General features: G+C 47.0%; 1 protein-coding gene across 3 annotated transcripts in view; it reads left to right on the top strand.

Moving 5' to 3' along the window:
* ASTN1 (astrotactin 1) overlaps nt 1–21,439 on the top strand; it is a 316,666-nt gene that overhangs the window by 121,960 nt on the left and 173,267 nt on the right. The gene's annotated exons all lie outside the window — the stretch shown is intronic.

Genomic DNA, 21,439 nt, shown 5'->3' on the forward strand with positions numbered 1-21,439 from the left:
TCATCACCATCATCGCTGTTACCATCATTACCATCATCATCACCACCATCACCATCACCATTACCATCATTACCATCATCTTCACCACCATCACCATCACCATCATTGCTATTACCATCATCACCATCATCGCTGTTACCATCATTACCATCATCATCACCACCATTACCATCACCATTACTGTCATCACCATCATCACTGTTATCATTACCATCATCATCACCATCATCATCACGACCATTACCATCATCCTCACCATCACCACTATTACCATCATTATCCTTGTCACCATCATCACAACCATCATCACCATCATCATCACCATCACCATCATCATTATTACAATCATCATTGTCATCCCCATCATGGATCACCACCACCATCATCCTCGTTATCACAGTTTTATTTTGTATTTACCAAGTGCCAGACACTACTCTAAGTACTTTCAGTATCTGTTGCCTTATTTTTTATTCTCATCACACCATGAGGTAGGGCTTGTTATCATCCCATTTTACAAATGATGGGTCTGGGAACCAGATAAGCGAAGTATCTCAAACAGCTGTTTGACTCAAACAGCTGTTAGGTTATGGAGCCAGGATCTAAATTGAGGTAGTTCTATGCTCTAAGAAGCATCCAGCTCATATTCTGGACAATAGTGAGTGCTCAATATGTATTTATTATATGTCCTTTTACCAACTTTTGTTGTTTTGTCCACTTTTGACTGCTGAGATTCATCTGACACTTTTTCCCATCGTTACTTCCAAACAAATAACTCTATGAGCACAAATAACTCATGGTGGAATATAGATCTTTCTTCCTGTAGCTACAAGAGGCAGTTAACCCCAAAAGCTCAGATTTGGTTCAGCTTGGCTACATCCAGCTGCTAACCTTGGCTTCAGCCACCCCACCCCACAGCTCCAACAGGCTTATTGGCAGGGAAGGAAAGAGGGCAGTTAGGGACTTCCCACTCTAAAATTGTGAAAGTCATAGAACAATAGGCTTCTTCATTTACATACTTTTACACTTTTGTAGTTAGGTTAAAAAAAAAAAAACATTTTAAAAGCACTGTTGACCTATCATTGATTTAAAAAGGTCAGTGACTCATTCATTCATTTAGCTATGGATTCTTTACCAGTAGGGATACATACACACACGCGCACGCACACACCTATCTACTAAGGAGAGAGAAAATTAATAAGACAACATTCTGCTTTCCAGGAACATTTAATCATATTATTAACACTTCATATTTGAGGATGGCCTCTGGCAGAACTGGGAGCCACTGGGAGCCAGGTGGAGTGTTCTTTTTCATTTCTTTACATGTTTTACATCCTCTTTACAATTTTGTTCTTCTCTTTCCTGAAGCTCATAGGGGCCTTACGTTGCCCCTATTTCTCCAGACAGCAAAAAAAAATAGCTAAGAGGCCACATTTTCACAAGGATACTATTTTTTAACAACACGATGTAATATTCTGTTCAGCAATTTAGCCCACTTGATATAGAAGCCAACAAATTACTTTTAAGTACTTGGTTCCAAAAATCCCTGAAGGTCCTTTTGAAAGCAGGAGTCATAATCTCTGTGCGGTTTAAATCGATCTGAAGAACTGGTAATACTTCTAGTAATGAAGCTCACATTTCCTTTATTGGGTCCCAGACAATGACTGGGATCATTTTCGTGCATCGTGTCGATCAACTCCCACGGCCTTTTGAAACAGGTAACGATTCTCCCGCTTCTCAGATGGGAACACTGAGACTTAGAGAAAGTAAATCACAAATCCAAAGGTGAAGCCAGGATTCAAGGCAAGTGTATCTGACTCCAGACTGCGTTCAGCTAGGACGGCGTTGTTGGGTGGCATCAGGGTCACCCAGTTTCTCCAGTTTTTCAGGATATCGGATAATTCTGCTTCTTCTAGTTGGCACAGTAGAAACCCATCCCTTGATGAAAATTAGGAGAGTACATAGAGAACTGGGCAAGTTATCATCATGGTGGAGTCTCTGAGGCTTTTGGAAAGGTGAAGATTTGGATGGAACAAAGGGGGCAAGCATTGCAAAGAAGGCTGGGGTTGGCTCCGAACAAAGGTTATGGAGAAGCCGAGAAGCCAGTGAAGATGTTCGTCCTGCAATATTGAACTTGAGGGCCGTAGTTTTATAGCAAGTCTTCACTCTCAGAGAGACCAGTTTAAATGCTAGTTCTACCATTTACTAGATGTTCTAGTGTCCTTGGGTAAATTACTGAAAACTCTCAAAACTCACTTTTCTTCTTTATAAAATGGGAATGATAATAGATTCTGCTTCTTCAAGCTGTTGCGATGGTTAAATGAGATGATTCTTACTAAGCACTTCCTACAGTGCCTGACCCATGGGAAGTGCCCAGTAAATATTCACCAGGTAAACTCTTGGGGTGCCATGCAAGCTGGCTGTAACAGTTCCGTGTGCGGTATGTTACCCTGGGGCCCGCTACCTTAGGGAACCAGAAAAGCAGCTGGGATCATAGCAACCTTTTACAGGAGTCCTAGAGGAGTTGTGCTTGGGGGCAAGATTTGAGGCAATTAAGGACCTCAGGGCAACAGAGCGGGCCTGTGACGAAGCTGGGACGTGGTCTTGTACATCTAGGGCATTCTGAAGCCACTTCTGTTTCCTTGTTTACAAGGTTTCCTAGCAACTGTCCTTTGGTTTGGGATGATAATCCCAGCTCCAAACTTCCCTGGAAGGACTTCACTGATTTATTTATTTTTTTCTCAAACCACATGATGTCATCATGGGAGTTCTTCTTCTGCTCAGGTATCTACACATACACACAAAGGTTGTTGTTACTTACATTTGTGACAGGGAAAAGAAGGCATAGACTGGTGGGTGACCTTCATGAAGGCCAGCATTGGTGGAGAGACTCAGAGTTCGTATTCTGAAGGCTTTTATCTTTCCTCTAGCTCGTGCTGCCTGAGTCTAAAGTTTTGGGATTCTTTCACAGACCTGAAATTTCCCTTTAAATCTGCCCTCAAGCCCACCCTCACAGGTGCTTGCTGGAGACAGTAGCTTTGGATGTAGTAGATGTTGACAGCTATGCGCCCACAGAGACACCCCAACCTGGATAATGGCAGGAAACTATGCAACGGGTCTGAGAAGGGGCTCATGATAACCATTTCAGCCTTGCAGGCTGTATGAACTCTTGCCACTGTAGGGCCAACCTTATACACTAAGTAAATGGATGAATGTAGCTGTGTTCCAATAAAGCTTTATTTATAAAACAAGCAGTGGGCCCATTTGGCCTGAAGGCCGTAGTTTGCTGATCCCGATCTGGTACACTCTGTTTTGTCTACAGATCCTAAACAGAGACTAAAATCCTAATGACTTGGCAGAAGTGATAGGGTCCCATTTGCAGAAGAAAAGGTAATAGTTTGCTAGTTTAAGTCAGACTCCTGTAGATTGATTATAATTGTCACTTAAAGCAGGCATTGACAAAGATTGTTCTTGCTACAAATTCAAGGCACAAATTCAGGTAAAATGCAAGCACATTAGCCTCCCCTGAGAGGTATTGATAGGTTTAGGAAAGACAGAGTTGATGAAAACAAAAATATGCTTAGACTTGACAAGAGAATTATAAACAAGATGTCAATTAGGAAATACGCTGTTTTGTTCCTTCCCCGTGAAGCTGATAGCTCCTGGTTGGTTTCAATTTTGACATACACAGTTGACTTTCGTGAAATGTTTAAATATGTTAAAACGGCCCCTTAGACCGAAATACCTAATACAAGTGTACATGCACGCAGAGAAGTAGATTATGGTTCCAGACATGTCACCATGCATTTGGTTTGTGATACGTAAGGACTTTAAGAGTTAGCGGTGGCTGTCTGCCTTGTTTATGCAGCTGAAGGTGGACAAGGCATTTTAAGACCTCACGTCATAAAACTGCCTTACCGCATACCCTGTCAAGTACGCGCTCAAGTTCATTGGAAGTCTTGCTCGCATGAGTGGCTGATGTCAGTAGCTCTCCTGCAGGCTGCCCAGGAGTCTCCACAGCACATCTGAAGAGGTCAGGAGCTTCCTGCTGCCGCCTTGCTATTTACGATCCTCCCGATACCTCTGTCACTGCTGCTGAATAGCAAGGGATGAGTCAAGTCGCCTTCTAACTTGGGAGAATCAGATGCTCGGTTAATTGATACATTGAACTGTGGCTGACAGCAGTGGGGGCTTCAAGGAGCAGTATCTGGGACTTCTGGGCATGGCTCCCAAGGCTAGAGTTTGCTTAAGGTGAACTTCATGGGAGTTCTGCTGTCCCCTAAGCACCATAAGGAAGACATGGGGGTCAGACACCAGGTGTTTGTTAAAGGGCTCAACTGCTTTGTTTTCTTCCTCCCTATAGCTTGTTTGAACAAGACGATGGAAGGCTTTGGGGCTAATACATATAAGCATTTGGGAAGTGCAAGAGGGAGTGTGTCAGAAGTTGACATTGCTGGAACATGGACACATTCCCATGAAGCGAGATAAGCTGTCACACAGAACGAATGCAGGAGAGTTTGTTGATTTGATTTGATTCTTTTTCGTCCTACATGTCATGGAGTCAGGTCACTGTGTTAGGGCTCTGCTGGCCAGAGCAAGTGGCCTCTGCCCCTGAGAGTTCCAGGCTGCCCCGGACACGACCACCTCCCTTTGACTCTTCTGGGGTTGGGGTGGCAGCACCCCCGTGTCCCAGCCGAGGCTCTGCTTAGACCCTCCAGAGCAGAGTCAGTCAACGGGGTTGACTCACCTAGACGGCGTTTTTCTCTTCTTCCTTCCACAGTGATAAATACTGGGCCCAGGAGACAAGCAGACCCCTGAATTAGAAATCAGGAGGCTTTTGTGATAGACCTTTACCCCACGGAAGTCTGAGACCACAGCCAAATGTCTTCACCTTCCAGAGTCTCTTTCCTCAACAGTGAAGGAGCGTTCTCAAAACTTTAGGCATTCAGAGTGTGCCATATTTTTTTTTCCTCCAATCTATTCTCGTATTCTCTGAATATTTTTATTTAAACTGACTGGCTTTTCCCTTTGAACTCATTTTAGCCTTAGATGAAAATGCCAATAAAATCCTGGGTTTGATGTTACCGCTAATTATTTCAGTAGAGGTTAGGAAAAACAGTTTTATAAAATAATAAAATTAAGATGTCTCCCACTTTGGCCAGCCATTGGCATGGCATCAACCAGGATCGTGGAGGGGCTGTGGGCACTGCGCCTTGGGAACCCCAGGCTGGATGAACTTGGAACTTGCCTCTGGCTCTGATATTCCAGGAATATGAAAGTGAAGGACATAGGGGACACTAGCAAACCCTGGTTAAATCAGACCTCAGAGTAATGTGCAGAGAAGCTCTGTTCGCTCCTCTGCAGCCACTCTGCTTCCTTTGTTTCCCCTTTATGAACAAGAGATGGTCTGTGGGGAAAATGGTGGGGTTTTGTGCCTGTAGGTGGGGCTGAGGGGAGGCTGTTCTGCCCTGGGAGAGAGCTGTCCCTTCCCACCGTGCTGACCTGTTGAAAGGAGTTTGGTGGCCCTGTGAGCCTTTTCCCATGGCCCAGTGGGGCCTCTCCTCAGGCACCCTGGGATCTGCCAAGCTGCCAGCCCTGGGCCTCTTGTGCTCAGCCAGCTCTGTTCCTCACTGTCTGCATGGAGTCTCCCTGGACGTGCCCCCACCTGAGCTTGGTGGGGGGCTGCTCCAGGAGCCCCCCGGGTAGGGGAGAGGCATGCCGGATGGAGTGGCCTCTGCGCACGGCCCACAGCCTGCAGCCTGCGGGCTTTGGTGGGTCTGAGGAGTCACGTCCCGAGCACTTTGAGTACTCTCCAAGGCTGCTTCTCCTGCCCGCCATGACCGCGGCGGAGCCGGAGGTGGAGTGATTCTGGCCAGCGCAGCTGAGCCGTGGTTTTCTGTGTCTTCCGCACCTGATTGCTTCCGTGGCCCTGGGCGCTGCATTCTCAGGACAGCAGTTGTGTCTTGGGGGAAAGGTCGGCCTTAGAAGGAAAATCCCTGCCAGGGCAGCCCCTTTGTCAAATAACAGTTCCGGGACCTGCAGGGCATCTGTCAGACGTCCCTTCCACATGGGTCTGGCCGCTTCTCAGGACAGCGTCTGAGGACAAGGGCAAGTCAAGTCAAAGCCATTTTCTCTCCCGGGAAGGAGAGGTCGTCTGTGGTCTCTGAGGCCCCGGAGACTCGCCGTCTTCCTCCTCCCTGCTTCTCCGTCTGCCTTTTGTGAGTTCCTCGGCCTCTTTGATCCAACTTGCGTCTGATGTTTATTTTCACCTGATTTCATCTAATGAAAAAAGTTGGAGTGGGAAGTGAGCCATGTAACTCTTCCTGTGTGATACTATGAGCGCGTTCAAAGGGCTGTTTCTGCATCCAGAAATTTCCACCAGCATCTGTGTCAAATGCTGCCTTACCAGCTAATATCCTTCTAGGTCACTAGGGTGAAAGGGAGAACAGTGAAAGGGAGAAAAATAGTTTCTTCGCGTGAAAATCATCTACTCACATATTGCATTTTATTATTTGAGGACAGAAGGCTCTCAGTCTTCCTCCTCATGCTTATTGTGCAGGATATGCTTTTCTGTGCCCTCCTGTTCACTGTGCCTGACCTGCCATGACCTTGGCATTGTCTTCTTGCGTCCCCCTCTTCTCCACCATGTGTCTGCATTCCAATCCCAAGTCCCTTTCAGGTCCTATATCCAGTGCGTCCACCTGGCCACCTCTCTGCACCTTTCAACAAGAGACCACGCCTCCCCCTTGGTTGGTTTCCTCCAGCAGGGCCCACAGCAAAGGCTTCTCTGAGCTTCTCTTCTGGCTAGTGTTTGTTTTCATCCAAAAGCAATTTTGATGAGTCTTCTCTTCCCTACTAGACTCTGGACTCCTAACTGGCAGGATCTGGTTGGAGTCTGATTCATCTTCTATTTCTTACAACTACCACCACCACAGTTCACACAAGGAACATCCCCACTTGGTGTTTGTGAAATGAGTAAAATTGTTTGTGTCATTTTTTCCCCCCAACTTGTAACTGTCTCTGGTCCCCGGCCTTGGCGTCTCTCCCACCAGCCTCTGACTTACATTATCTGTCTGGGAGGGCCACGTGCATTTCGAACAAGACGGGTCAAATGAAATGTATCCTCCATCTTCCCAAAGGCCCTCTCTACCCCTGGTACCTTCCATGGTGCAAGGACCACCAATGAGGTCTCCCAGGCTAGGTCCACTTTCCTCCCTTTCCCTACTCATTCAGTCCAGCACCAACCTCCCTCTGCTTGCTTTCTTTCCTAAACATCACTGGAAGCCCTGTGTGCCTCCCCGATCCCTGACTGCTGCCGGCAGACAGGCCCCCATCTTCTCTCATCTGCTCATGCTGCCTCTCTTTTGGTGCTCTGAGAATGTCCCTCTTCCTGCCACCAGCCTGTTTCTGGTAAAATGCAGCTTGGACAGTATCATCTTGTGGTTGAAACACCTTGAGCGGTTCCCTCCATCCTGAAGGGCCAATTCCCAGGTGAGTGTTTCATGAGCAGCCCTCGTCCCTGACCACACCTTGGTTTCCATTCTGCCCTAGCCATGCCGCCCAGCTCAGGCATCTTTCCTGGATCTCCCTTGCTGTGTTCTGTGTCTGTGGACGGCCATCTGCGTGAGGCAGGCTGAGCAAGGGCTTTTCTGACACTCAGAAAGCTGAGGCTCAGAGGGCTGGTCCAACGGCTGAAAGGCTGGTAAGTGGCGCTGTTGGAGACAGGAGTGCATGGTCAGTCAGCGCACCTGCCCTTGTCTTGCAAGACCTTTAGGGTGATGTTTTGTTGTTGTTTTTTTTTTTAAAGATTTTATTTATTTGACAGACAGAGCTCACAAGTAGGCTGAGAGGGAGGCAGAGAGAGAGAGGGAAGCAGGCCCCCTGCTGAGCAGAGAGCCTGATGTGGGGCTCGATCTCAGGACCCTGGGTTCATGACCTGAGCCAAAGGCATTGTTTTAACCCACTGAGCCACCCAGGCGCCCACTAGGGCGATGTTTTATTTAGGTCTCCTCTCTGATGGCCGGGCTCCCTCCTCCTTACAAACCATCACCTCCCTTCTTCCGTTCACATAATCCTGGAGCAGGAAACTTGGGGAAGACTGTCCTACTACACACCAGAGCTGGCCAAGTCCCAGGGCCATCTCTATCCATCTGTCTGTCTGTTTCTCAGTCATCGTCTACCCAATCTTTTAAGATTGGTTTTTAGTTGGTACTGATCAAAATCACTGTGGAATATTTTCAGAGTGAGGACTTCAGTCCTGACTACTCCAGGCATGGCTTCAGGACCGGGATGGTGCCCTCTAGTGTTACGAGTTTAGAGGGCTTCTCCCTGGACAGACCCTGCCTCTGGGCCGAGCAAAGGGCTCCTCATCTGTTGTCTTGTGCATCGAATGCATCCACACCACTGCAGTTCCCCACCACGGTGCCATGTCCCCATCAGTTGTAAAGTGTGGCATCTGAATTTGATACTAGTAATGGTAAAGGGCTGAGATTTGTAACTGGTTTCCTTTTCTCTATCAGAGTGGAGTCTGCATTGTAAATGCCTTATACTAAGGTCATTCTCGCTCAGCTTGCAGTTTGGTCTGGTTTCTTGGCAGAGAGAGAAGAAGCTGGAGCTACAGCCGGTACCGGGTGCGTCTGTGGGTTGTGCCCATTTCGGAACCCGCATCTGTCATGGTGTGGCGGTGGAGAGAACTGTGGGAAAATGCTGGTCTCGATAGCCTGAGGCCCTCTTGCTAGGCCGGATAGACTCGCCACACTACAGAATGGGGTTAATGAGAACTTCTCCATCCTACCTGCAGTCATTCTGCAGAAACAGAAATATAAATGCAAATATATGTGCCACGTAAATAGAGATAATGTCTATACTGACAACAACAAAAACCAAACCTTTCGTTTCCCAGAGACGGGACTTTCTTTACACCCTGCCCTTTGTAAAGCACATAGTACAGGTTCTTCTGATCATTAGGGGCTAAATAGATGTTTTATCAGTGGACTTAATGTGGTGACCATTTTCTAGTATACACAAAAATCATTACGTTGTACACTTGAAACTAATACAATGTTGCGTGTCAGTTATAGCTCAGTAATAAGGAAAAAAATATGTGGTGGCCAATTTCTTGAACCTCTCTGGTGAGGAGACTGTCTTCGTGAAGAGTTCTGTGGAGTACAGCAAGAAAGTCTGAGCCAAAGTACAGGCCAGTTAATTTTTCCAGAAAAAAAAAAAAATCGCTGTAGATTTACGTGAGGCCCCTGGCACCTCGCAGTGGCTTATTATCAACTAGGTTGGATAAGTAGAAGCTTTCACGCTTTCTGAAAAGCTCAGCTAATATCCTCTGGGCGATGGGTCTGCAGCGGGGACCTCCTATCTGAACATCGTCATGGGTGCTGGCTTCCTACCGTAGCTGACTTCTTCCTGGTAGGCTCTCAGGTGAGGGATATCTCAGGATGGGCGGCGAAGCCCGCAGAGAGGAGTGAAGGGTTTCCAGAAGGAGGCCTTAGGCTGGGTGGACAAACAGCGTGGAAGTCGTGCTCTTTGTGCTTTATCAACTTGGCCAAGCCAGCTTCCCTATAATGAATCCAGCAGAGCACTGTGTTTGCTGAGGCCGGGGCCATGGTAAGTTTTTAAACCGGGGTCCCTGTCTTCATGTGTAGTCCTAGCTGTGAGATAGGACACAAAAGAATTAGGGATTAAAGATTAGTTAAGAAATGCCCACGTATGCTTTAGGAGTGGGGAAAAGAGCATGTCTGAGGATTGGAGAAATCAAAGTCGGTTTTGGGAAGGAGAGGGGCTTCTGGTGGGGCCCTGAAAGGGTGTGAGGGGCTCAGGCAAGAGGTAGAGAGAGGGAGGAGGGCATGTTGGGGGATTGAGAGGCAAAGGTTCAGGGATGGGGTGGACATGCCCTGTTATCCTACACCTGTCTTCTCTCTCTCCCTGCCTCCTCTCAACCACCCCCTTTCTCTCTCTCTCCCACCTCTCCCATAATAACACGGAATCTTAAGAATAGAAAAAAATAAATCATCTCTATTAAAAAGTGGGAAAATGAAATCCCACGAACACTGTGATCTGAATTAAATCATAATGATGCTGCTGGTTGGCTGGGAATGGTCCCCATGGGGTCAGCAACACATGCCCGCTCCAGGTACAGAATAATGCATTGTCTGGAAAGTTGATGTCTGACTCTTCAGTCGCCTTGGAAGCAAGAACCCCTGACTGTCTTTGTATCATGGGAGAGTCTCTGGCTAGATCAGGGTGACCTGTGGATTCACACCGTATGATCCAGCCACTGATCAGGAAATCAAAACTGGATCAGAGTTGGGCTCTTTGTTACTTTCCCCAGGGGCGGTGTGGGGTGAGCAGCGGTGGCTGGGTCTCAGCTTCCAGCTTCCTTCTGCTCAGGCCCATCTTTGCCTGGTGAGCCCAAGGGCCTGGTAGATATGACTAGCATCTGGCCAGGAACAAAGTGAGCCATGGACAGCTTGTGAGGAAGCCGAGTTGCAGGTGTCAGGTTCAAGTTCACAGTCAACCTCATCACCTCCCCCTCAAAAGCCAGACAGGAGAGAGAAACTGTGGAAAACCAGAAGAACAAAGCAGACATCACACAGAGCTGGGGGAGGGGGATGGGATGCCAGGGAGGGAGGAGGCAGATCAGGGCAACTTTTTTTTTTTTCTTCTTAATTAATCATGGGAAGCATTTGAAGACTTTACAATGGCTTTGCCTGCAAAAATGGAATTAGCCAAAGACAATATGCAGCTGATGCTGGAACTGGTAGTTGAAGGAAGGCTGCTCTCCGGAGAACATCGGTGTCTCACCCAGAGATTGCCTTCACAGACCAGGCCTCTTCTCCAGATTTTGTGCATGATTAGTTCCAGGGAAGAATTGAATTATAATAATTTTTTAAGAGGAAGGAATAAGAACCATGGCACTTAGTGCATGGCCCAAGAAGAGACTCTTCTGACTGTCAGTCATCCCCCTCCCTCCCCTCTTTGATACCAGACAAAGCTTGTTGGCAAGAGCGAGAGGTTTGGAAGATATCTTGGCATAGGACACGCTAATTGTGTTTGTACATCAGCGTCTCTGCTCTCCTTAATCCCTCCGCATGTTCCCTTTGCTACAGTTCTTCAGCTTTAATATGCATCTTCCTTGGATGCCAAGATTGAATCATGGCTGGAGCATTACAAGAGCACTGGCTATGGGAGCCCATTGTTCTCCTCTGCATCGTAGGTCAAGTCCGTTCCAAGAGAGAGGTTCTTTAGGAGCAGAAAGCTGCATATAACAGTTTTGCTAATTCCCGGATTTGACTAACTTTGAATGACTTGCATTGGAAGTGACCGTTATCATCCTTGGAGTTTTGTTTTATTTTATTTTTAAAGATTTTATTTATTTATTTGACAGACAGAGATCACAAGTAGGCAGAGAGGCAGGCAGAGAGAGAGAGTGAGAGAGAGAGGGAAGCAGGCTCCCCGCTGAGCAAAGAGCCTGAGTGGGGCTCGATCCCAGGACCCCAGGATCATGACCTGAGCCGAAGGCAGAGGCTTAACCCACTGAGCCACCCAGGCGCCCCTCATTCTTGGAATTTTAATGCAAGACGTGATCTGTAGGCATTCTCCAAATCTGTGGCCAGCCATCTTTCAGGTGACCCAACTGTGACCAGTTCCTAGCTTCCCTGAATGTGTTCAAGTTTTACATTTCCTTCCCAGTCTGTTTTCTCCATGTGCTGCTCTCTTGTGGAAAACATCCACCACTCCTCTTAGGTTTCTGCACCCAGAATAAGGGCTTCCAGATGGTGAAGACACGGAAGTCTATGTGCATGTGTAGTAGACTGTGCTCAAGGAAATGCTCGAGCATCTGTACCTGCCAACCCTGAAGACAGTTGATTTTGCTTAGAAAACCTCTACCCAAGGACAAATATCTCCATAGATTTTCCCTGCCTGTGTCAGAATGACAGCCTGAAAAATGGCCACCATTGGCACAATTAAATTATTGCTTGAGATTATGCATTTGGTTAACCCAAGGATCAAGCTTAACTGAGGAGGATTAAGGGCATCCAGGGCAGACCGTGTAGACAGTACTCAGTGTAGACATCTGGGAATCTTTACTTGTATCCTCTTAAGGATCATGTGTAAGTGCAAGGCCATACAGGGCTTAATTTAGAGAAGATGGAGGTTAGGGAATTGGGCCCTGGGCACAGGCCCAGTGCAGGCCCCTTTCTACTTAACCAGGTCATAGAACATCATTAAGATCAGTGGTTGAGTCTTGATTTGGCTTCCTACTAACCACCACATAAACCCGAGCAAGTTACTTACCCTCTGATCTCCTGTTTCTCATTGAAAATGGAAATAGTAATTTCAACTACTTACATTTATTAGTAGGATTAAACAAAATTATGTAATTCACCGGGTGCTGTGTTTGGCACATGGTAAATACTTTACGAATGGTGGGTATTATTCCTACTTCGTTGCGCCAATACTGTAGGAATAAGGCAGTGTGTCCACAGAGTTACAAAGTAAGGCAGGAATTTAGGTGGGGGAGAGTAAGCATGTGGAATGGGATTGCTCTAAGAAGCTGAGAAATGCTTTCATGGTGCTTTGTAGCCTTCGGGATCTCTACAAAACTCTCCCTCAGCTCGGTAGGGTTGTCATCTCTCCCACTGCACCATTGGAGATTCCATTGTGAGGAGGAAGCTGGGCCCAGCTCCTGCAGACTTGACTGGACTCTGGCACACCAGACCTCATGGCAGTTATGATAGAGTTGTGCCTTTCTGTGTGGGCAGGAATACGATCAGAGCCGGTTCCCAACATGAAGGGGCTTCTGCCGGTCCCCTGACTAGCAAGCATCTCTGAATAGCACAGCCTTTAAAGATCCATCTCATTTTGGGGGGTTTGGGGCAGAGAGGAAAGAAACCTTTTGAAGTGCCACTGGTTCAGAAAGTGACATATACCAAATTCAGGGAAATCTTGACATCTCGATTCTCTCACCCTTCTGTCCCCCACGTTTTTCCCATCTGAAGTCACTGGAGTCCTGACAGGTCATTGGAGTCCCCACAGTGACTGGTGTTTAATATTTTCATTTGTTTAGCCCCAGCTGCTGCCCACAGAGCTATTAGATCTTCGAGACCTCTCACCTCCCCTTGGGCTGGGCTGCCTGACTTTGGGGAAATGGGAGGAAGAGGGGTTTAACAACTCCATTATTTTCAGAGAGAAAGAGGGTTAAAGTCTCATGGTCATTAGCATATACTGTGCCAGCTGCCTCTTCTGTTACTTGTTCAATAATTCCCTTAATGTTTGGTCCTAATGGAGCAGATTATTGTTATTATTTTATTTCATCAAGATCACCTACTGCATAAAAACAAAGAGGAAAGGAGGAAAGGAACGTGGCCAAGAATAAGCATTGAGCATTATCCAGCTGGAGATATTTATTTATTGGCTTCATGCTTGGCTTGTGAAGCTTTGATGGGCTGGTGCACATAGCCCATGGAGGGAGCCTGTCTCACGCGGCTCTGCCCATGGGTTGCTGAGACAGAGACCTGGAGTGCTTTTGCTTCTCTGTGGACCCTTTTATCTCCCAGCCTGCCTGTGGGCTCAGTACACACATTTGGGCACGCACACACCCACACACACAGGTTACATGTGGGGCCAGCCTCTTACCGTAACACTGATCCTTTGCCCTGTATCCTGATTCCTCCCAGCTGTCCCACTCTGCAGAGATCTAGGCAAGTCTTTGGAATTAGGGGATCCATGAGGTAGCCTAGGACCGGGAACACCCCACCTATAGCAAGCTGCTTCTGTCCCCACGCCTCCCACAATGGCACTGGCCTTGGCATTGGCATTAAGGCAAACAATGGGCCCTGCTGAAGCCGCCGAGCATCACAGAGCTCTGAGCTTCTTATGAACAAATGCACTCTTTCTTTCGTTTTGGGACAGCAAAGTCAAGGTTCTGAGGCAAGAAAAACTCCCAAGAACCAAAAAGGCAGCTCTATAAAAAGAACCTGAAAGAGGACAACTTGAAATAGCCCGGGCCAACTCCAGCATGCTAGCCTCCAGCCTCCTTCCCTGCAGAGCTTCAGGCTCTCTTTAAGGAAACTCCTGAAGGTTCCTAAAGAAACTGAAGACAAACTTCCCAGATTAAAGAAGAAAGATGGTGACCAAACCTAATAGAATTAAAACATATAGACCTGGGAGAAAAAAACAAAAAATAAAAAGCTATAAAGGTGCATCTCCTCCTGAGAAGAACTTTGTTCATAGCATCTTCAGGTGGAAAGGGCCTTCAGATACGAGCCTGCCTAACCTAGAAGACTCTTAGTCTTAGAGTTTGTCTCTTGCTTATGGAAGGCTGTCTTTACCCCAACACCCCAAATGGCATTTTAATGAGAGAAGTTCACTTATTTCTTCCCTGAACTTTTGGTACTTGCACCTGGAAACTTGGGGAAGGGGTCCTGATGCATCTCACGGCAGCAGGCTAACATATTATCATTGCCCCGGCAAGAGGCTGACAAGGGAGGGCAGGCCTGTCCCCTGCCAGTGGGATGTGCAATTCACGTCAGAAGCCCCAGAGGACATATTGAGGCCTCTTAATTAACGTGGTGGCCTGTGGCAACTGGAAAGCATTTCCACACGATTAAAGACTTCAGAAAACCCCCAAGGGGAGGTAATGTTCCTAATAATTTATAAATTGAACTCGCTACTTAATATGCTTCACATGTTTCTCTTGTCTTCCATTTGGGAAGGAGATGGGCAGGGGATAATGGATTTCTATTCACTGACCACCACAGAAAGACAATCTGCCAGAAGAGCAAACCAAGGGGCCTTCTCTTCTAGTTTCGGTGACTCCTTCTGGCAGGAAGGGGATCCTCAAGGTCAAGAACATGTTACTACAATTTTGATGACATCACCTCATTTTAAAGGCCTGATTGTGGCTTTGGAGCCCCCCTCTCAGGGACGCCATTGGCTAGCTGGCATTGATAGCCCATCTTCGAAGGATCAGCTCCTACTTCCTTGGTCTGTAGTCACCAGCTTTACAGCTCCGGAAGGGCTCACAGGCATTTTCTCCACAAGTAGTTTACCTCTGAGTGCCAGTTCCAGTTTGTCAGGGATCATATGAACAATCAGAAAATTGTCAAGTTGGAAGAGTCGATTCATTTCTTTCAGTCATTTCATTTGCCAAATGAAAGCCTGGGGAAGGTTCGAAGAAGTTATGCAACTTGAGGGATGCTTGGGTGTCTCAGTCGGTTAGGCGGCTGCCTTCGGCTCAGGTCATGATCCTAAAGTCCCAGGATAGATCCCTGTTCAGCAGGGAGTCTGCTTCTCCCTCTGCCCCTCCCCCCACTCGCGTGCATGCATGTGCACTCTTTCAAATAAATAAATAAAAATCTTAAAAAAAAATGTTGGTCAACTTGCATGGGGTCCTTTTGCTGGCTAGCCCTGCTGTTTTGTTGGTAGCCTCTATGCTCTTCGTAACTTAGGTCCAGGTTTCCACTGGGCTCTGAAACACAGGGTCAGAGGAGTCCTTGAAAAGTCATCTATATACCTCACCCGTTTTCTGCCCCTGGAACATTTGGATCTAGATTAGAGCATGATCAGCGATGCCATGTGGACTTACATAGTTTTTCTCCTCTTGGTCTGTCTCCTTTGAAAGCCAGAGATAGATATAAGTGATCACTGTCATCTACGAGAGAGGGGCTTTGCCCCAGACCCTCAGGTATTGTTACTGGGTGAACGTAGGAGACATGCACCACCAAACTTGCCTTATTTCATTCTTATTTTCTAACCACCATTTAATTCCTTGAGGATTATAATTTGAATTCAGTGTGTCCAGTTGCCTTGAGGGATAATTAATTATGTCTCAGACTCAGTCTTCTGGTTACTGCTAGGGTGAAATGAAGCTTTGAAATGTGAACTGATTGATTGGCTACAGTCCCTTGACAGATGGTAGCTGGAAACATAATCTCAGCTTTTCCGTCTCTCTGCCAAGGGTTCACAAAACCCAGGTGACTCCCTACACTCTGGTGACATTTGTTAGAGTGAGATTCTTTATTCTGGGATTTACTGATCATACGATATGGATCGGGGATGAGGGAAGGATTGCACCAGCCCCGAAGGAATTCCCTGGAGTCCTGTCTCCAGTCCAAGGTAACTTTAGTGACCACAGTTCCTCTGTTATGGGGGTGATGACATTTCCAGCCCTTGTGATCTGTTTTCATCTTCCTTTTGTGGCTGCATTTACCTTTAAAAACCAAATTACACAGATTATTTCCTCAAACTTGAATGTAAAGTCCACGAGATAAGGGACCATCCCTGTATGATTCACTACAGTATCTCCATCACAGCGATCGCTAGAAACATGCCTTCTCCAAGTGAGTATATTCTTGAACGATTGAGTAATGAATTGAATGAATGAGTTACGTAAGCAACTGACTTGAATAAGCTTTGCTGGCAAGCGCAAAGAAGATGTCTGTATTGAAATACATTCAGGGGCACCTGGGCGGTTCAGTGGGTTGAGCCTCTGCCTTCGGCTCAGGTTGTGGTCTCAGGGTCCTGGGATCGAGCCCCGCATCGGGCTCTCTGCTTAGCAGGGAGCCTGCTTCCTCCTCTCTCTCTCTCTCTCTCTCTGCCTGCCTCTCTGCCTACTTGTGATCTCTACCTGTCAAATAAATAAATAAAATCTTAAAAAAAAAAAAAAAGAAATACATTCACGGTTGACCTCTCCTCCCTCCCTCCCCCCCTTCCTTCTATAATTACTAAACCCCTTTATGCCATGCCCCATGCTTGGCCCTGGAGCTTAGTGGCTCCTGCTTTCATGAAGTCTGTTATCCAGTAGACGAGATGGATAATTAGTTGTGGTCAGAGTGATGGGAGGATTCTGTGAGTAGGTCAGTGAAACTAGGGAAGAATTGGCTGAGGTTATGTCACTGAACTGACTTAGAAGGACAAGAAGGAGTTGGCTCAGGGAGGGAGGTATGACCTAGACCCAGGACAAATACATAGGTCTGATAATGAGCCAGTCTGTGGTTACCATGCATGGTTGGGATGAGCATAAAAGGGAGATTTGCTTAGAACTTTCTGTCCCTGGGCAATCACCATCACTGTTATATAAAATATTGTTACACAAAGATCTCAAAATCTGCAAATGATCTGACAAAACTCATACTGTTCTCTCAGGTAAGTGCCGAAAATGTCAGTTTCATAATAAAATAAAAGCTGATTTCATTTTTTTTTTTTATCTCTATTAGGGCCAGTAGAAATGATTTATTGATTTTTAAAGAAAAAAATATTTTTAAATGCCACTTTTTTTTTTGCATGCAACTTGTTTATGGATGTGGAGGTCTCATATACCCCAAACGTGCTTCTGGTTATTAAATGTTAACAGTTTTGAGGAAAATCAATAGAATAATCAGAAAACTCATGAAAAAGATGAATAAAGAACTAAACAATTCCATACCCTGCAGTAATTGTTATTTGTTTTTGAATATTCTAAGTTTGTGACTTGTTACTTGCCATTGGGTCCACATATATCCTAATGATTTTGCTTTGAATGCCATAGAATTTTTTGTTGTTGTTGTTTTGAATGCCACAAAAGTTGAAGCTAACACACATAAATGAAGATCACCTTCTCAGCACCGCTCAGGTAGAACAGAACTGCAAAAGCCAGGAGCGCCTGCATGAACTCCTGCTTGCTTTCTGTAAGGCCCCCCTGTAGCAGCCATGCTTGTCCGTGTGTTCCTGCACTATCCCAGCTGCAAGTCTAGCTGGACTGGAAGGCCTGGAGGTTGTTTGTTCCTCCCACCCAACTTTATCCCATCAGACTAAGCAAGATGTGTGCAGCTTACCTTTCCCTTTTTGACTTGGTTATCAGGAAGCTCCTTGGCATAGCTCTTTCCATTTCAACTGCCACCTTCTTGTTCCATGAGATCATTTGCCAGAAAAACAGTAGATCCTCTCTGACTTAAATGGAAGCTGCATAAAATTCTCTGTGGAAGTAGAGTGGTTAGAAATCAAGCAAGATCAAAGAACCGTGGTTTATCACAGGGATGGAAAAGCAATTGAACATGAGCACTAGATTTCCACGTCCTCGCTGTCCAAGTAAAGTTGTCAAGGTGGCTGCGTGTATGCGTTCTCCTAGGGTAGCAGAGGGTTTCTCCCTACTCCTTCCTACCCAGGACCCTCTCACTGGACAGAGCAGACAAGCAGTTCGCAGGGATTTCTATATAGTGATTTTACAGATTACTATTATTACAAAATGTGATGAAATCATATTCCATGTTAGTATCATATAACATATATGAGATCATGTACATAATAATCCTCAGTAAATCATTGCTGAGTGTTGTGACACCTGCCACCGCTCTGGGTTATAGAAGCGGAGAACCCGTACCGCAGCTCGAATGCCTAAAGAGCTCCTCCTCTTTGCTGTGTCTGTGTTGAGCTTCCTGTGGGGGCTGGAGCTTATTACTAGTAACCGATTAAGAAAGACCCAAGGTTGTTGGGAATCACTGAGTCTAAGCAGGGGAAACGTTGCAATAAAGCGAGGTTATTGCTGCTAAATACACTGGCTTAGCCAATCGAACACTGGAGTTCTAGCTCCCTATAAGTTGCCATTTAAAAATAAATAGATATAGGGACGCCTGGGTGGCTCAGCCAATTAAGCGGCTGCCTTCTGCTCAGATCATGATCCCAGGGTCCTGGGATCGAGTCCCACATTGCACTCCTTGCTCAGCAGGGAGCCTGCTACTCTGCCTGCCTGCCACGTGCTTCTCCCTCGGCCTGCCACTCCCTCTGCTTATGCTCACACTCTGTCTGATTTAAAAATAAATAAATAAAATATTTAAAAAGTAATAGATCTAAAATATTCCTAATGGAATGTCTAGGGCCACACGGGGTGAAGGGAAGTTTAGAAGTACCTAAGAGAGCAGTGCCACAAGGAGGGGCAGGCTGGAACCCCTTTGCACTACCTGCTTCTGTGGTTTCTCTGGGCCGTCGTTTCTTCATCAGAAGAGGAGGAGCTAAACCCTGAGAATTTCAACGGGTCTCACAGCTGAAAGAGAAAACAAATTTCTTTGTGGAAATTTAACTAAATTGGGATCTAATGGCATCCTTCAGGCATGTAATGATGTGTGGTGCACGTTGTCTTCTTTGAGCAGGGAGACCTTGAAACGCGAGGGTTGTCCTTCCACTGCCAGCCAGTCTTGGGTTTGGACCCTTGGTGGGTGCTGGGCGAGAGGGCCTTTGTTTATGACGGTGCCTCTTCGGACCAACCGTCTGCTAGATGTGCCCTTTGAGAAGCGAGGCTAGATGTGAGTGGGCTCGTCCGCCCTCCCCGCACCCCACCCACTGACGATCTGTGGGACACCCCGCTCACGGGGTGGGGGGGTGTGCGGGGTCGCTGCAGCCCCGGTTAGACACGGAAGCTCAGCCACGAGAAGCGTTGTGTTCCCATTCCGGAATTCCGGAACTACTGTGTATTTGCTCTGTGCCCTTGAACAAGTTACTTAACCTAAACAAGTAGTTGACCCTACCCCTGGGCAGTAAAAGCCTGGAGCATTTAGAACACGTGTCTGATACATATTAACAGCCCCAAACCAGACAGTTGTTTTTGCTGTCTTCCTGCAAAATATGGGAATCAGCCTGCCGCCCACCTCCAATCATCACCCTGTTGTGATCCTCTGAGGGGGACCTTGTGGGGAAGGATGCCAAAGGTGCCAAAGGATGGTGTTTCAGCCATTCCTTGGAGACTGATGTTTATACTGCTCTTAGAGCTCTTTAGGGAATAAAATTACCTCTCGCTTTCACTAGCCTAATTCAATGTCTGACAACTTCTCTCACTCGGGAAGTTATTCTTTCTGTGTGGCTTAATTGCCTATTGTTGCAATTTCAATTTGGGGTGAAGGAAAGGATGGCGGGTCTGACTCGGAGATAAAGGGATTGCAGAGAAACAAGTGGGTTGGACTCAAGCACGGGCTCTCAGCATGCGGGTCCCGGGCTCAGGCTCGGGGGCTCGGCTGCAACACTGGGGCAGGGGTCTGCAGGGGTGCCTGGAGGGACAGTGGGTTGCAGGGAGGTCACAGTCGGCCGTGACCTGGAATACTTGTCCCCGCTCTCCCACCCACACTGCAACTGGGGCAGCTTCATACTTACGGTCTCTGTCTACTTGCATGAGAGGTTTCACCAGGAGAAACAGTCCCACAGATAAAGGAAAAATCTGAAATACCTGGAGGCCAGTGTAAGTCCCTGAAAATCCGCCTGACATGATCTGTCACTTGGCAACTGACTCTGTTGCTTCTTGTCTCAGCTGCTGTGTGCCTGTCTGAAAGCAACAACGTGTGTGTGTGTGTGTGTGTGTGTGTGTGTGTGTGTGTGTGTGTATGCACACGTGCAGGTACACACACGCGCACACACTGCTTCGCTCATGGTGCTGGTGAGGGAGGGATGGTAAATGGGAAAATTTATTGGGAGAGGCACTTTATAAATTCAAGATGTAATTCTCACAAGACCAGAGAAAGCCCCTGTTCATGAGTTTGAGGGGATAATCTTGACCCAGCCTTGGTGGGGGGGACCCCTGGGAATTCATAGGAGGTTTTTATCTCTAGCCTGGGGAATGGGGTGGCAATGACTGAAGCCCAAGTCGAGAGCAGATCTATTTGGCACAGCCCCACCTAATGAAACAGGTTTGGAGGAAAAGTGACCAAAATAAAGGGAGTGAATACAGACCATGCACTGGAAGGTTTATGCCCTTGGTGCACTGGGGAGCAACAGGTGTGCAGAGCCCCCCCCCCCACCAAGTACCCCTAGATGTCAAAGTGTCACCAAGCATGGCATCCTGGCCTCTGTTAGACCACAAATTGGAGTCCTGGTGTTTAAGGAGTGGCTTCAGGGGATGCCCTGGGAGGAGGAGTAGGTTCAGAAGGAAACTCTCTGCCGGCCTGACTCCAGGACATGGGTCTCAATCCCTCGCTCAAGCATGAATGGGAGATCGATCACCCAGGACTGTGCAAGTGGGAATAAGCTGTTCCCTAAAGCCATAGTGATCTAAACAGTCATGTTCAGATGTCGAGGGCCCACTGCACACTTGCCTGTAAATCCCTAACAGACATTGGGTCTCTTTGGATTGGTGATGGTCTTCCCATACTCCTATGGTGACATTTAAGTCCAGGGTGAGGCCATCCCTGATTCCATGGGACACAGTCTGTTAGGCGCTGTGCACCATTCCCTAACCTAGTCCTTACCACCGTCTCCCCAGGCTAAGTGACACCTTCTCGATTATACAGAGACAGACGTTGAGGTTTCAAATTGGGGGGACTCACTGATCATTGACGTGACCCTTTTCCCCTTTTTCTACAACTTAAACCACACACACACACACACACACACACACACACACCCCTCTCTTTCACATTGTTTGCTAAGGCACGAAGCAACCCTGGATCACTTAAGTGAGTCACTGTCCACC

This window comes from Mustela nigripes, chromosome 10, assembly GCF_022355385.1.
Source record: "Mustela nigripes isolate SB6536 chromosome 10, MUSNIG.SB6536, whole genome shotgun sequence".
Classification (NCBI taxonomy): domain Eukaryota; kingdom Metazoa; phylum Chordata; class Mammalia; order Carnivora; family Mustelidae; genus Mustela; species Mustela nigripes.